Below are 12,960 nucleotides of genomic sequence, written 5' to 3'. Positions count from 1 at the left end.
TCGGTGCCTCGTGCCTTTGTACTTGGATATTTTGGATATTTTTCTTCACCACTTTCGAAGGGGCGCGAGTCGGACAGTCAATGTTGACATCGTCCGAATCTCCTCATGATATGTGCAAATCACCCCCATTAAGGCCGAGCACGCACCCATTAAATGCTGCCCTGTGGGAGGACACCACGTGTCCCCGCCGCAGTCACCGCACGTCCGAGGTGGCAGTTGCTGATGTGACGTTTGGCGGTTCGAATTCAACGGTCGAATGTGCACTCCGATTCCTGTGCCCTAGATCTGATGGCTTCGATCAGCCGAGCCCTATCTTTATAAAGTCGCCACGCCGACTTCTGTTCCATCGTTGCTGCCTTCGTGTTCGTGTGCTCCGGCGATTGTCCGCGTTCAGTGCTCCGACGACCCCAAACTTTCTACTCCGGCGCTCCATTTTCCTGTAAGCTTCGACTTCTATTCCTTCATCTTCCTTTCTCTCCCTTTAGCGTTTTCCGGTGTTCCACCATTCTGTTCGGTGAACCTCCTGTCGATCCTGTTCTGTTTTTCCGACGATCCCTTTAGCGAATCCTTCTGCTTCTTTATTTTCCGATCATAGCCAGTTCCTCCCAGCCAGTCGACCCTGCCCCTGGTCTATGGTATACCACCATGGAGACCAGGTTTGATGCGGGCGACGTGGCACACCTTATTAACGCTTTCGACATCCCGCCTAACCACGAGATTGTCCTGGTCGGCCCGTCCAATCGGTCACACAACCCGCCAATCGACACTATTTGTTTCTTCTGAGACCAGTTCGTGGCCGGTCTCCGGTTTCCCATCCATCCGTTCATCACCGAGGTTTGTAACTATTTCTGAGTCCCGCTCGCCCAGCTCATTCCCAACTCTTTCCGCTTGTTATGTGGTGTGGTCGTGCTATTCAAAGTGCACAACATCCCCCTCAAACCTCAGATTTTCCATTACTTCTACTACCCCAAACAGTCCAAGCTGGGTACCTACCTGTTCCAATCCTGTATTGGTCTGGTCTTCTTCGACAGGATGCCCTCCTCCAACAAACACTAGAAGGAGTACTTATTCTATTTGAGATTTCCTGAGCTGCCTCACTTCCGAACTCAATGGCAGACCGCCCTGTCACCCCCGCCCAAGCTGAAGAGATATAAGACTCAACCGGATTACCTCCATGCTGCTAATATGTTAGTCGAGCTGAAGTTCGACATCCACAAGTTGTTGCCAGAGCGCGTGATGTACATGTTTGGGTTGAGTCCGAACCGAGTGAAGCTCCAGATCAGCCTAGGTATGAAATTTCTTATTTTGGGTTTTTCGGGCCGCGAAAACCGCTTTTCGCGTCGCAGAAACCCCGAAACTCCCTAGCCAACGGATCCGTGCGAAGAAAAAAATTTAAATACGATTACGAGTTTACTAAAACTTAGATCTACTCCTAGATCTACATTGAAGAGATCTATACCTTCGATGCGTGCCCTTTTTCGTATCCCGCTCGTCCAAGATTCGCCGGATCTCGAAAGTATCAAAATAGATACTTCTCTATACGTATCCACACGAATACACTAGGTGGAGATGACCAAAACAAGGTGTGCTAGCACCTTATAGGATTCGACCAAGGAAAGGAGAGGGAGAGCAAAAATGGCTAGAGGAAGGAGATGAAGTGAATGCACATGAATGAGAAAATGAATTCACATTCACAACAAAAAGTGGCCGGCCACTTTCCCAAGTGTAACCCCCATTTTTTTGCATTAAGTGTGGCCATTAAGAGATTTGTAACCTCCATGAGGTGGCACACACATGTGCTAAACATGATGATGTGGCACCTCATCATTGGCCACTTAATGCCAACTCACCAATGAGGTGGCATAAAGTCAAGTCAAACTTGACTCTTCATCTTCCTCTCAAGTCAAGTCAAACTTGACTTAATCTCTCTCATGGTTGATATAATCCAACCATTTAATTCAAGCCAATTTAATATAATGAATCTAATTCATTTAATTAAATTGATTCAATGAGTCATAATCTAAATTAGACTCATTGAACGCATGAATCAACTTGAGTCCAACTCAATTAGCCCAATTAGGATTACTCTTAATCCAATTTGATTCATCAAATGAATCTAATCCTCTTGGTTCATAATATGAACCTAATCTTCATCTAATTATCCTTAGTGTGTGACCCTATAGGTTCTTGTAACATTGGCAATGCCCCTAAACTCATTTAAGAGCATAAGTAATGAGCGGTATCTAGCAACACATCATTACTACCCAAGTTACAAGAATGTTGAGATCCAACATCACCTTGTGACTATTAATTGTGACTCTTCACAATATATGACAAGTGTCCTTCTATCCTAGACATCTAGATTGATCAATATAAGGCATAGACCGTGTCATCCTCTAATCAATCTAAATCTTGAACTCCAAGTAGACTCACTAAATCAAATGAGCTCAACATCTCATATTGACTCATTTGGGCATGGCCATACACTTTGTGGTCTCACTCTATCAAGAATACCGATGTCTCTCTCGTCATATAGGAGGGATAGATCACATTTACATCACTAACATCCCTCCGCATAATTTGTTACATACCCAGTAATCGCCTTTATAGTCCACCCAATTACGGGTGACGTTTGACGAAACCAAAGTACATAACTCCTTATGTAGGGAACCATGGTGACTTCAGGTCTAAGGATTAGTAGTCATACTAGTAGCCACATGAGAAAGTATATGACACTCATATAACGATCCATGATACTTTCTCATGGCGGGTCATTCAGTATACATTCTCTAATGCATACCCATGTGTCAACTTGATATCTCTATATCCATGACTTGTGAGATCAAGTCATCGAGTTGACCTACATGCTAGTCTTATTGCATTAACATTGTCCCTGAATGTTAATACTCGACTAGGAATGATTAAGAGTAGTGTTCCCTATATCATCTCACTATCGATTCAACCAATCGATTGATATAGGTAAGAACCTTCTACTCAAGGACGTTATTATACTTAGTTTATTTGACACCAATACAAGTAAGTATAATAACCAAAAACCAAATGCCTTTATTTATATAGAATATGATACAACAAGTCCAAAATACAATCAACAAATGATTGGCTCTAGGGCTCTAGCTAATAATCTCCCACTAGCACTAGTGACAATCAGTGTAGGCTCTAAGCCCCAATGACCTAGTGTGACCATCATGCTTCCTCTGTGTCAAAGCTTTGGTCAAGGGATCTACGATGTTAGCCTCTGTAGGTACTCTGCAAATCTTCACATCTCCTCTCTCGATGATCTCTCGAATGAGATGGCAGCGCCGTAGTATGTGTTTGGTCCGCTGGTGTGAGCGAGGTTCCTTCACCTGTGCTATAGCTTCATTGTTGTCACAATAGAACTCAATAGGGTTAGCAATGCTAGGAACCACCCCAAGTTCAGTGATGAACTTGCGAATCCAAACTGCCTCCTTTCACGCCTCGATGCAAAGAATATACTCGGTCGTCAGAGAATCACCATCGTGTCCCGTCAACTCTTCCACTCATAGCACCACCATTAATGCAAAATACGAACCCCGATCGTGATCTATAGTCATCTCGCTTTGGAAGCTAGCTTCACTGTAACCCTTTACAGCTAGCTCATCATTGCCTCCATATATCAAGAAATATTCTTTAGTCCTTCTTAAGTAGTTAAGAATATTCTTGACCGCTATCCAGTGACTTTCACCTGGATCTGACTGGTATCTGCTCGTCATGCTCAAAGCATACGAGACATCAGGACGAGTATATAGCATGACGTACATGATAGATCCTATGGCTGAGGCATAAGAGATCTGATTCATGCGGTCTCTCTCCTCTCTAGAAGAGGGACCTTGAGTCTTCGAAAGACTCACGCCATGTGACATCGGTAGAAATCCCTTCTTGGAGTTCTGCATGGCAAACCGAATGAGTACCTTGTCAATATATGTACTCTGACTTAGGCCAAGTAATCTCTTAGATCTATCTCTATAGATCTGTATCCCTAGAATGCGGGATGTTTCACCTAAATCCTTCATTGAGAAACATGTCCCTAGCCAAGTTTTGACAGACTGTAGCAAAGGGATGTCTTTCCCAATGAGCAGTATGTCATCCACATACAATATGAGGAAGACAACTATGTCCCCTACAACCTTCTTGTAGACACAAGGTTCATCTTCGTTCTTGATGAAACCAAACTGTTTGATTGCATCATCGAATCGAAGATTCCAGCTCCGAGAAGCTTGCTTTAGTCCATAAATGGACCTATGCACTTGCACACTGCTAGTATGCTTTGGATCTACAAAACCCTCGGGTTATGTCATGTACACATCCTCGAGTAGGTTTCATTCGGAAACGGTTTTGACATCCATCCGCCAGATCTCGTAATCGTGGTAAGTCGCAATAGCAAGCATGATCCGAATGGACTTAAACATCGCTATCGGTGAAAAGGTTTCATCATAGTCAATACCATGAATCTGCTTGAAACCTTTAGCTACCAAGTGACCCTTATAGATAAGTCCATCCATGTCTTTCTCTTAAAGACCCACTTACACCCTATGAGTTTTACCCTTGGTGGATCAACCAAAGTCCATACTTGGTTGGTGTACATGGATTCCATTTCAGATCTCATGGCTTCTAGCCATTTCTCAAAATCTGGTCTCATCACATCCTGATAGGTGGTAGGCTCATCCTCTATGAGCACAACGTCATCATGGTCGACAAGAGAAATGAGTATCTCTCAGGTGACGGACTGTATCTGAAACCTGCAAGAAGTATGTCTACTTGAACCGGTTGTTGTTCCTCAACTCCTTGTGGAACAACATCATCCACAACACTTTGTGGTTCCAGTTCCATCGAGGCATCATGCTATTGTTCGCATCTTGAACTTCTTCAAGATCTAACGAAACAAAGTCCCTTTCTAGAAAGACCCCAGTCTTTGCCACAACTACCTTGTCCTGACTGGGAATGTAGAAGTAATATCCCTTAGTTTCCTTGGGATATCCAATAAAGTAGCACTTGTCAGATTTGGGTCCTAATTTGTCTGAGACTTGACGTCTAACGTAAGCCTCACAACCCCAAATCCTCATGAAAGACACCTGGACATCTCTCCCAGTCCATATCATATATGGTGTCTTTATCACGGCCTTAGATGGAACTCGGTTGAGTATAAAAGCTGTCGTGTCTAGAGCATAACCCCAAAGGTATGTCGGAAGATCTGTGTGACTCATCATAGATCGTACCATATCTAATAAAGTACGATTCCTCCTTTCGGATACACCATTCCACTGTGGTGTTCCAGGAGGAGTGAGTTGGGATAGGATCCCACACTCAGCTAGATAGTCACGAAACTCATGGCTAAGGTATTCTCCACCTCGATCTGATCGAAGTATCTTAATACTCTTGCCAAGCTGGTTCTGTACTTCATTCTTGAATTCTTTGAACTTTTCAAAGGATTCAGACTTATGTGTCATCAAGTACACATAACCATATCTACTGAAGTCATCAGTAAATGTGATGAAGTATCTATAACCGCCTCTAGCAGCGACATTGAAAGGGCCACATACATCACTATGTATAAGTCCTAACAAATCAGTCGCTCTCTCGTTGTGCCCACTAAAGGGAGTCTTGGTCATCTTGCCTCGTAGGCATGACTCGCATATCTCATATGATTCAAAATCAAATGAGTACAGCAAACCATCCTTATGGAGCTGGGATAAGCGTCTGTCATTTATATGACCTAAGCGACAGTGCCAGAGATAGGTTTGGTTTAGGTCATTTGACTTGAACCTCTTGGTATTTATGTTATAAATAGGGCTTTCAAGATCTAGAATATAGAGTCTGTTTATCAGAGGTGCACTACAATAGAACATATCGTTTAAATAGACGGAACAATATTTATTCTTTATTGTAAACGAGAAACCTTTCTTGTCCAAACAAGAAACTGATATAATGTTCTTAGTTAATGCAGGCACATAACAACAATCGACTAACTCTAGTACAAGCCCAGAGGGCAGAGATAGAAAGTAAGTCCCTACAGCAACAGCAGCAACCCATGCTCCATTGCCTACTCGTAGGTCCACCTCGCCCTTTGTCAATGCCCTGCTATTTCTCAGCGCCTGCATATCAGTACAAATGTGAGAAGCACATCCAGTATCTAATACCCATAATGTAGAAATAGATAGATTGACTTATATAACATATATACCTGAAGTGGAAGTCTCACTTCGCTTCTTCTTAAGATCCTCCAAGTATACCTTGCAGTTCCTCTTCCAGTGCCCGGTCTGACCGCAGTGGAAGCAGGTAGCATCCTTGGCGACCCCTCCTTTAGGCTTCAGTACCTTGCCTTTGCCCTTGGCTTGGGACTTTCCCTTGAGTGGAGAACAGATGAGCCGGATCTCCTCCCCTAATCTCCCTCTCTCGGTGATGAGAAGTTACAGACATCGCCGGAGGTGGCATTACAAGTAATGTACCACCCGTATTCACTTGTTGTTGCTGTTGTTGCAATATCTTCTGTACTCTAGCGTTGATGAGCAACTCCAGATCATCTTGCGATATAGTAATGGTGTTGGGTTTTCCAGCTTCCTCCATCTTCGCAGCTTCAGATCCAGGTGAATAATTCTCACAGACGGCGCCAAATTTGATCCTATTTGAAATCTACGAAGATGGGCACTAGCTCCGATGAATGACGATGACCTCCGATGAAAATGAACCCCCAAAGATCCATAGAAATTCTTAAACGCTCCTACGTATAGTGAGACGAGCTAATAAAGCGTTAGTGACCTAAGACCGGGGTGGAGATCCCTGGCTAGGCCCTCCGACGCTCAAGTTAATTCCTCTCAAATGTGGAAGAAGAAGAAAAACAGTAACTGAAGTGAAACATAATTTAGATGCTAGAACTTGTGTACCCTGCCAACGGAGAGGATCTCCCTTTTTATACTACCTCACGTGACCTCCGTAGTCGTGAAGTGGTCCCTGATTCGGTAGGGTTTGTTAGGAGATGAAATCATCTTCTATACTTCGTGCAATAATAATTTAAGGAATCTTTTCTGTACCTAGATGTACCCATTTTGTCATTTATGACTTGTATTTATAATGGGGGCACGTCATTATGACTGAAGAAATTTCTCGCCAAATATCCTGTTGGGCATGTCTTGACCGCTTGTATATGTCTTGGTCGGTCGTTCAAGCCGGTCGTATACCTTTTGCTAAATATATCTCAGCCGGTCATTCAAGCTGGCTATATATTAGGGATATCTTCTGTTGAATATGTCTGGGTCGGGCATTCAAGCCGGTCGTATCTTAAGAATACCTTCTGTTAAATATGTCTCGGTCAGTCATTCAAACCGGCTATATATTAGGAATACCATCTGTTGAGCATGTCTTTATGCTCGGGCGGGCTTTGTCCGGCCGAGCATATATGAGCGTGTGGGTGCTCGCTCAGCCTGCAGTCGGCCGGTAATATACTAGAAATCATACATAAGGCTAAATACCTTTATGCTCGGGCGGGTTTGACCGGCCGAGAATATATGAGCACATGGGTGCTCGCTCGGCCTACGGTCGGCTAGAAATCATACATAAGGGTAAATGCCTTTATGCTCAAGCGAGCTTTGCCCGACCGAGCATATATGAGCACGTGGGTGCTCGCTTAGCCTACGATCGGCCGGTAATATACTGGAAATCATACATAAAGCTAAATGTCTTTATGCTCGGGCAGGCTTTGCCCGGCTAAGCATATATGAGCACGTGGGTACTCGCTCGGCCTATGGTCGGTCGGTAATATGCTAAGAATCATATATAAGGCTAAATGTCTTTATGCTCGGACGGGCTTTGCTCAGTCGAGCATATGAGCACGTAGGTGCTGGCTCGGTCTGCAGTCGGCCGGTAATATACTAGAAATCATACATAAGGCTAAATGTCTTTATGTTCGGGCCGGCTTTGCCTGACCGAACACATATGAGCACGTGGGTGTTCGCTCGGCCTGCGGTTGGCCGGTAATATGCTAAGAATCATATATAATGCTAAATGCCTTTGTGGATTTTAAAAGTCTAGGTGTATTCAATCTAGATTTTTATAAACTCTATAGAAATCTAATGGTATCCAAATTGGATTTTTATAGAGTTTTAAAAAGTCATGTGGTTTTCAAATTCAGACTTTTTAAAACTCTACGAAAATCTTTTGTTATCCAAAATTTTAATAGATTTTCATGAGTTCTTTTAGAATTCCTTGGATATAAATTTTAACCAATGAAAGCTCTCCAAAATACTTGGTACAAATTTAAATATAAAATAAAAAGTCTTCTCCCTTGAGATTTCTATAGACTTCAAGTCATTTAATTTTTTACGAATAAGTCATTTCTCTTTCCATTTCTCGATTTTGATTATTTCTTTGAGCCCCATCCAAAGCCTACCAATACAATAGTACACAGTCCAACTTGACGCATATTCAACAAAGAATCTTCACCACCTTGATTAAATTTAACATTGTTCTCGATGTTATTCCTTCACCACATTAATCATGTCGATGGTCTACCATAAAAGATTACTTTATGGGTGTATTAATCTCTGTTACAAAATTAATTATACATATTTTTTTTGAATTTTTTTTTGAATTTTATGTTTTTCTTTAATTTTTTTATTTTTAAAGTTTGCGTTTTTTTTTTGGAATTTATGTTTTTTCTAATTTAAGTTTTTTTTAATTTTTACTTTATGTTTTTTAGTTTATGGTTTTTTTAACTTTTACGTTTTTTACTTTACGTTTTTTTAGTTTTTTTTTAAAGTTTATGTTTTTTTAAAATTTTTTTAAAGTTTACGATTTGTTTAGTTTACCCTTTTTTTTTAGTTTATGTTTTTTTAGTTTACTATTGTTTAATTTTTCTTTATTTTTTTTTTTAAGTTTATAATTTTTTTTAAAAAAAAAAATATTATAAAAAGTTTGGCAGGTGCCGGATTTCATAATTTTCTTAGCAAAGAGTCGTATGAATTTCTGGTTGAACCAGATAATGAAGTTTCATCATCTTTACTAGAATAAGTTCATAATGTGATGTCGATTGTTTTGATTAATTATCTGACACTTAAGAACAACAATGAGCAAATGTCAATGTATGGGGAGATACAATAGCGAATCGAATGTGGAGCGATATTTATCATATTGGTAGTAACGAAACGAATTTTTCTTTCTCATAAATACATAAGTTTTCATGAAAAAATTTATATATGTCTGTAAAAATTTTGTAAAAAATTCTATAGAACTCCAAAAACTTCTTTTCATAATTACGTAAGATTTTATAAAATCAATAAAAATCAATCAACTCCATAAAAACTTATCATTAAAAAAATCAATAAAAATCATTCAATTCCCAATTAAATACACCCCTACAACTTTCCTTCCCGACAAACTCTCATCTCCTTATTTGGCACGTTCTATCCGACCGTTGGCACGTGATGCCAACTAACCCCCGACCCAACTCGGCGCCTCTCTGTTTAAAACCTTGTCCTTTACTTCCCAGGGAAGAGAAAGACACATCATCCTTTCCCCTCCCCAGCCTCTTCCTTCTCATCCTCGTTCCTTTCCCAATACGTAGATGGATCTCCCCAACGGATCCGCCGACGCCATTTTGGGCGACCTCTGCCTCAATGCCCCCGCGGATCCCCTCAATTGGGGCGCAGTAGCGGCGGCGTCGGCGGGGAGCCACCTGGAGGAGGTGAAGAGGATGACGGAGGAGTTCCGCCGGCCGTCGGTGCGGATCGAGGGCGCCGCGCTCACGATTTCGCAGGTGGCGGCGGTGGCCGCCTCGGCGGAGGTGAAGGTGGAGCTGTCGGAGGCGAAGAGGGAGGGCGTGCAGGCGAGCAGCCAGTGGGTGGTCGACAGCTTGAGCAAGGGCAAGGACAGCTACGGCATCACCACCGGATTCGGGGCCACTTCCGAGGACCAAGGAAGGCGTCGCCTTGCAGAACGAGCTCATTAGGTCACCCATTTCTCCTCTCTCTCTCTCTCTCTCTCTCCCCCCCCCCCCCCCAAAAAAAAAAACAATTTCGGCGAGAAATAGAAAGCCAGATTTTTCAAATCGTCCATTCTTTTAAGTTCGAGTTAAAAGGATTAAACTACAAGTTGGAATAGTCAACTTGAAGTAAGTGGGAGAGTTGAAATCATGCTCCATTGGTTGTCACCCATTTTATTTAGGTCATCATCCTCATATCTAGGGCGGTAAATAAATAATCAAGTCGAATTTTAGGATGTTCAAATTTATTTGATAAGATAATTAAATTAAGTCGAGCCGAACATAAAATGAACTAAATTTTTGAAATGAATGTTTATGTTTGATTTGATTTATTTTTTATGAACTCTGTTTGAATATGTGAATGTATACTTGTGAATGAATATGTGATCCAATGATTCATGCACACAATAAGTTGCAGATGAACCAATTTTGACCATCTCCTATGATTTTGTCTGCTTTCTAAGAAGACAATTTTTTCTCTCCAGATTTCATCTCTCTCCTAGAGGCGTTTCACTTATTTACTATTTGTTTATTCATAGAAACTCATTATTTCACGAACGGAGATTAAGTATCAGTCTAGCAGATTATACTATGTTATATAGTAAATTCAATAATTTGCTGTAGTTGATTATGGTAGTTTGAGCACGAGATTTTTTGGCCTTTGCCGTGCAGATTCCTCAATGTCGGAATATTCGGCTCCCGGCTAGACGCCGGCCACACGCTGCCGTCCCCCGCAGCCAGGGCGGCTATGCTCGTCCGCATCAACTCGCTTCTCCAGGGCTTCTCTGGGATCAGGTTCGAACTCCTCGAGGCCATAGCTAGCCTCTTGAACTCCGGCGTCACCCCTTGCCTTCCCCTCCGTGGTACCATCACCGCCTCAGGCGATATCGTGCCCCTTTCCTACATCGCTGGACTCCTCACCGGCCGCCCTAACGCCAAGGCGCTCGCGCCAAGTGGTGAGCCCATCGACGCGGCTGAGGCCTTCCGCCGTGCCGGCATCACCCACGGCTTCTTCGAGCTGCAGCCCAAAGAGGGCCTTGCGCTGGTTAACGGCACGTCCGTCGGCTCCGGCCTCGCCTCACTCGTGCTCTACGACGCCAACATCCTCGCTCTCCTTGCGGAGGTGCTCTCCGCTGTGTTCTGCGAGGTGATGCTGGGGAAGCCCGAGTTCACAGACCACTTGACCCACAAGCTCAAGCACCACCCGGGGCAGATTGAGGCGGCCGCCATCATGGAGCACGTCCTCGCCGAAAGCGCCTTCCTCAAGCTCGCCGAGAAGCTCCACGAGCAGGACCCCCTACAGAAGCCGAAGCAAGACCGGTACGCCCTTCGCTCTTCCCCCCAATGGCTCGGCCCTCAAATCGAGGTCCTCCGAGCTGCCACGCGCTCCATCGAACGCGAGATCAACTCCGTCAACGACAACCCCCTAATCGACGTCTCGCGCGACAAGGTCCTCCACTGTGGTAACTTCCAGGGCACGCCTATCGGCGTCTCCATGGATAACGTTCGCCTCGCCGTCGCCGCCATCGGTAAGCTCATGTTCGCACAGTTCTCCGAGCTTGTCAACGACTTCTACAACAACGGCTTGCCCTCCAACCTCACGGGCGGTCGGAATCCCAGCCTCGATTACGGCTTCAAGGGCGCCGAGATCGCCATGGCCTCCTACTGCTCCGAGCTCCAATTCCTCGGCAACCCTGTCACTACCCACGTGCAGAGCGCGGAGCAGCACAACCAGGACGTGAACTCCCTGGGGTTCATCTCTGCCAGAAAGACGGCGGAGGCTATCGACATCCTCAAGCTAATGTCCGCCACCTACTTGGTTGCCCTCTGCCAAGCCATCGACCTACGACACCTGGAGGAGAACCTGAAGAACGCTGTGAAGAACGCTGTCAGCCAAGCGTCCAAGCGGGTGCTCACCACCGGCCCCACCGGCGAGCTCCACCCCGAGCGGTTCTGCGAGAAGGACTTGCTCACGGCCATCGACCGCGAGCACGTCTTCAGCTACATCGACGACCCCTGCAGCTCCACGTACGCATTGCTGCCGAAGCTGAGGGCGGTGCTGGTGGAGCACGCGCTCAGCAACGTCGAGAAGGAGAGCGAGCACAGCACCTCCATCTTCCAAAAGATCTTGGATTTGGAGGAGGAACTCAAGGCGGTGCTGCCCAAGGAGGTGGAGGCGGCCCGGGCTGCTGTCGAAATTGGCAGCGCGGCTATAGAGAATCGGATTAAGGAGTGCCGGTCCTATCCCTTGTACTGCTTGGTTAGGAAAGAGGTCGGGGCGGCGTTCCTCACCGGAGAAAACGTGCGGTCCCCCGGGGAGGAGTTCGAAAAGGTGTTTTCGGCGATCAACGGAGGACTTCTCGTCGGGCCTCTTCTCGAGTGTCTGAAGGAGTGGGATGGTGCCCCACTTCCCATCTGTTAGGAAATCGGTTTGTGAAACTAGTCGTGTAAGTTTAAGTGTTCCATTCTTTCAATTGTCGTCACCCTAAGAGCATCCATAATAATGGGAGCTCCTTTGTGATGCTCTAAGAACATTTGTTTTTTTTTCTCTGTAATTCTTTGTAACTTGTTCTAGTAATGAACTAGAAGTTTGCAGAAAAAAATATATATGTTTTCCTTATTGTTTCTGTGATTTGATCTAATACGACGCATGATAATGGAGTCGGATAGCGAACGTGATCGGAAGTCAAACCCACGGAGCGATCAGAAGACAAGCCCACAAGACAGTCAGAAGTCAAGCTTATGTGGCAGTTAGAAGTAAATCCCACGTGGAGGTCAAAAGTCTGGGCTACATGGGAATTGAAGGGTCAGGTTACGGGATGGACCTGGTCGGACACAAGTGGCACCAGAGACACAAGGATTAAAACGTACAGGTCGGGATATGCAAGCCAAGGATGGTAGGTCAGGATTTACAGACTCGCGACACCGGAGACACAAGGACTAAATCG

The 12,960-nt window shown here is 44.5% G+C and overlaps 1 pseudogene; it reads left to right on the top strand.

The window, feature by feature from the left end:
- The first annotated feature begins 9,523 nt into the window (after window positions 1-9,523).
- Window positions 9,524-12,607, top strand: LOC122015447 (annotated as a pseudogene).
- Window positions 12,608-12,960: the final 353 nt, after the last annotated feature.

This window comes from Zingiber officinale, chromosome 8B (assembly GCF_018446385.1).
Source record: "Zingiber officinale cultivar Zhangliang chromosome 8B, Zo_v1.1, whole genome shotgun sequence".
Lineage (NCBI taxonomy): Eukaryota > Viridiplantae > Streptophyta > Magnoliopsida > Zingiberales > Zingiberaceae > Zingiber > Zingiber officinale.
The sequence above is the reverse complement of the archived record's forward strand: the minus strand, read 5'-3'. Positions and strand labels throughout refer to the sequence as shown.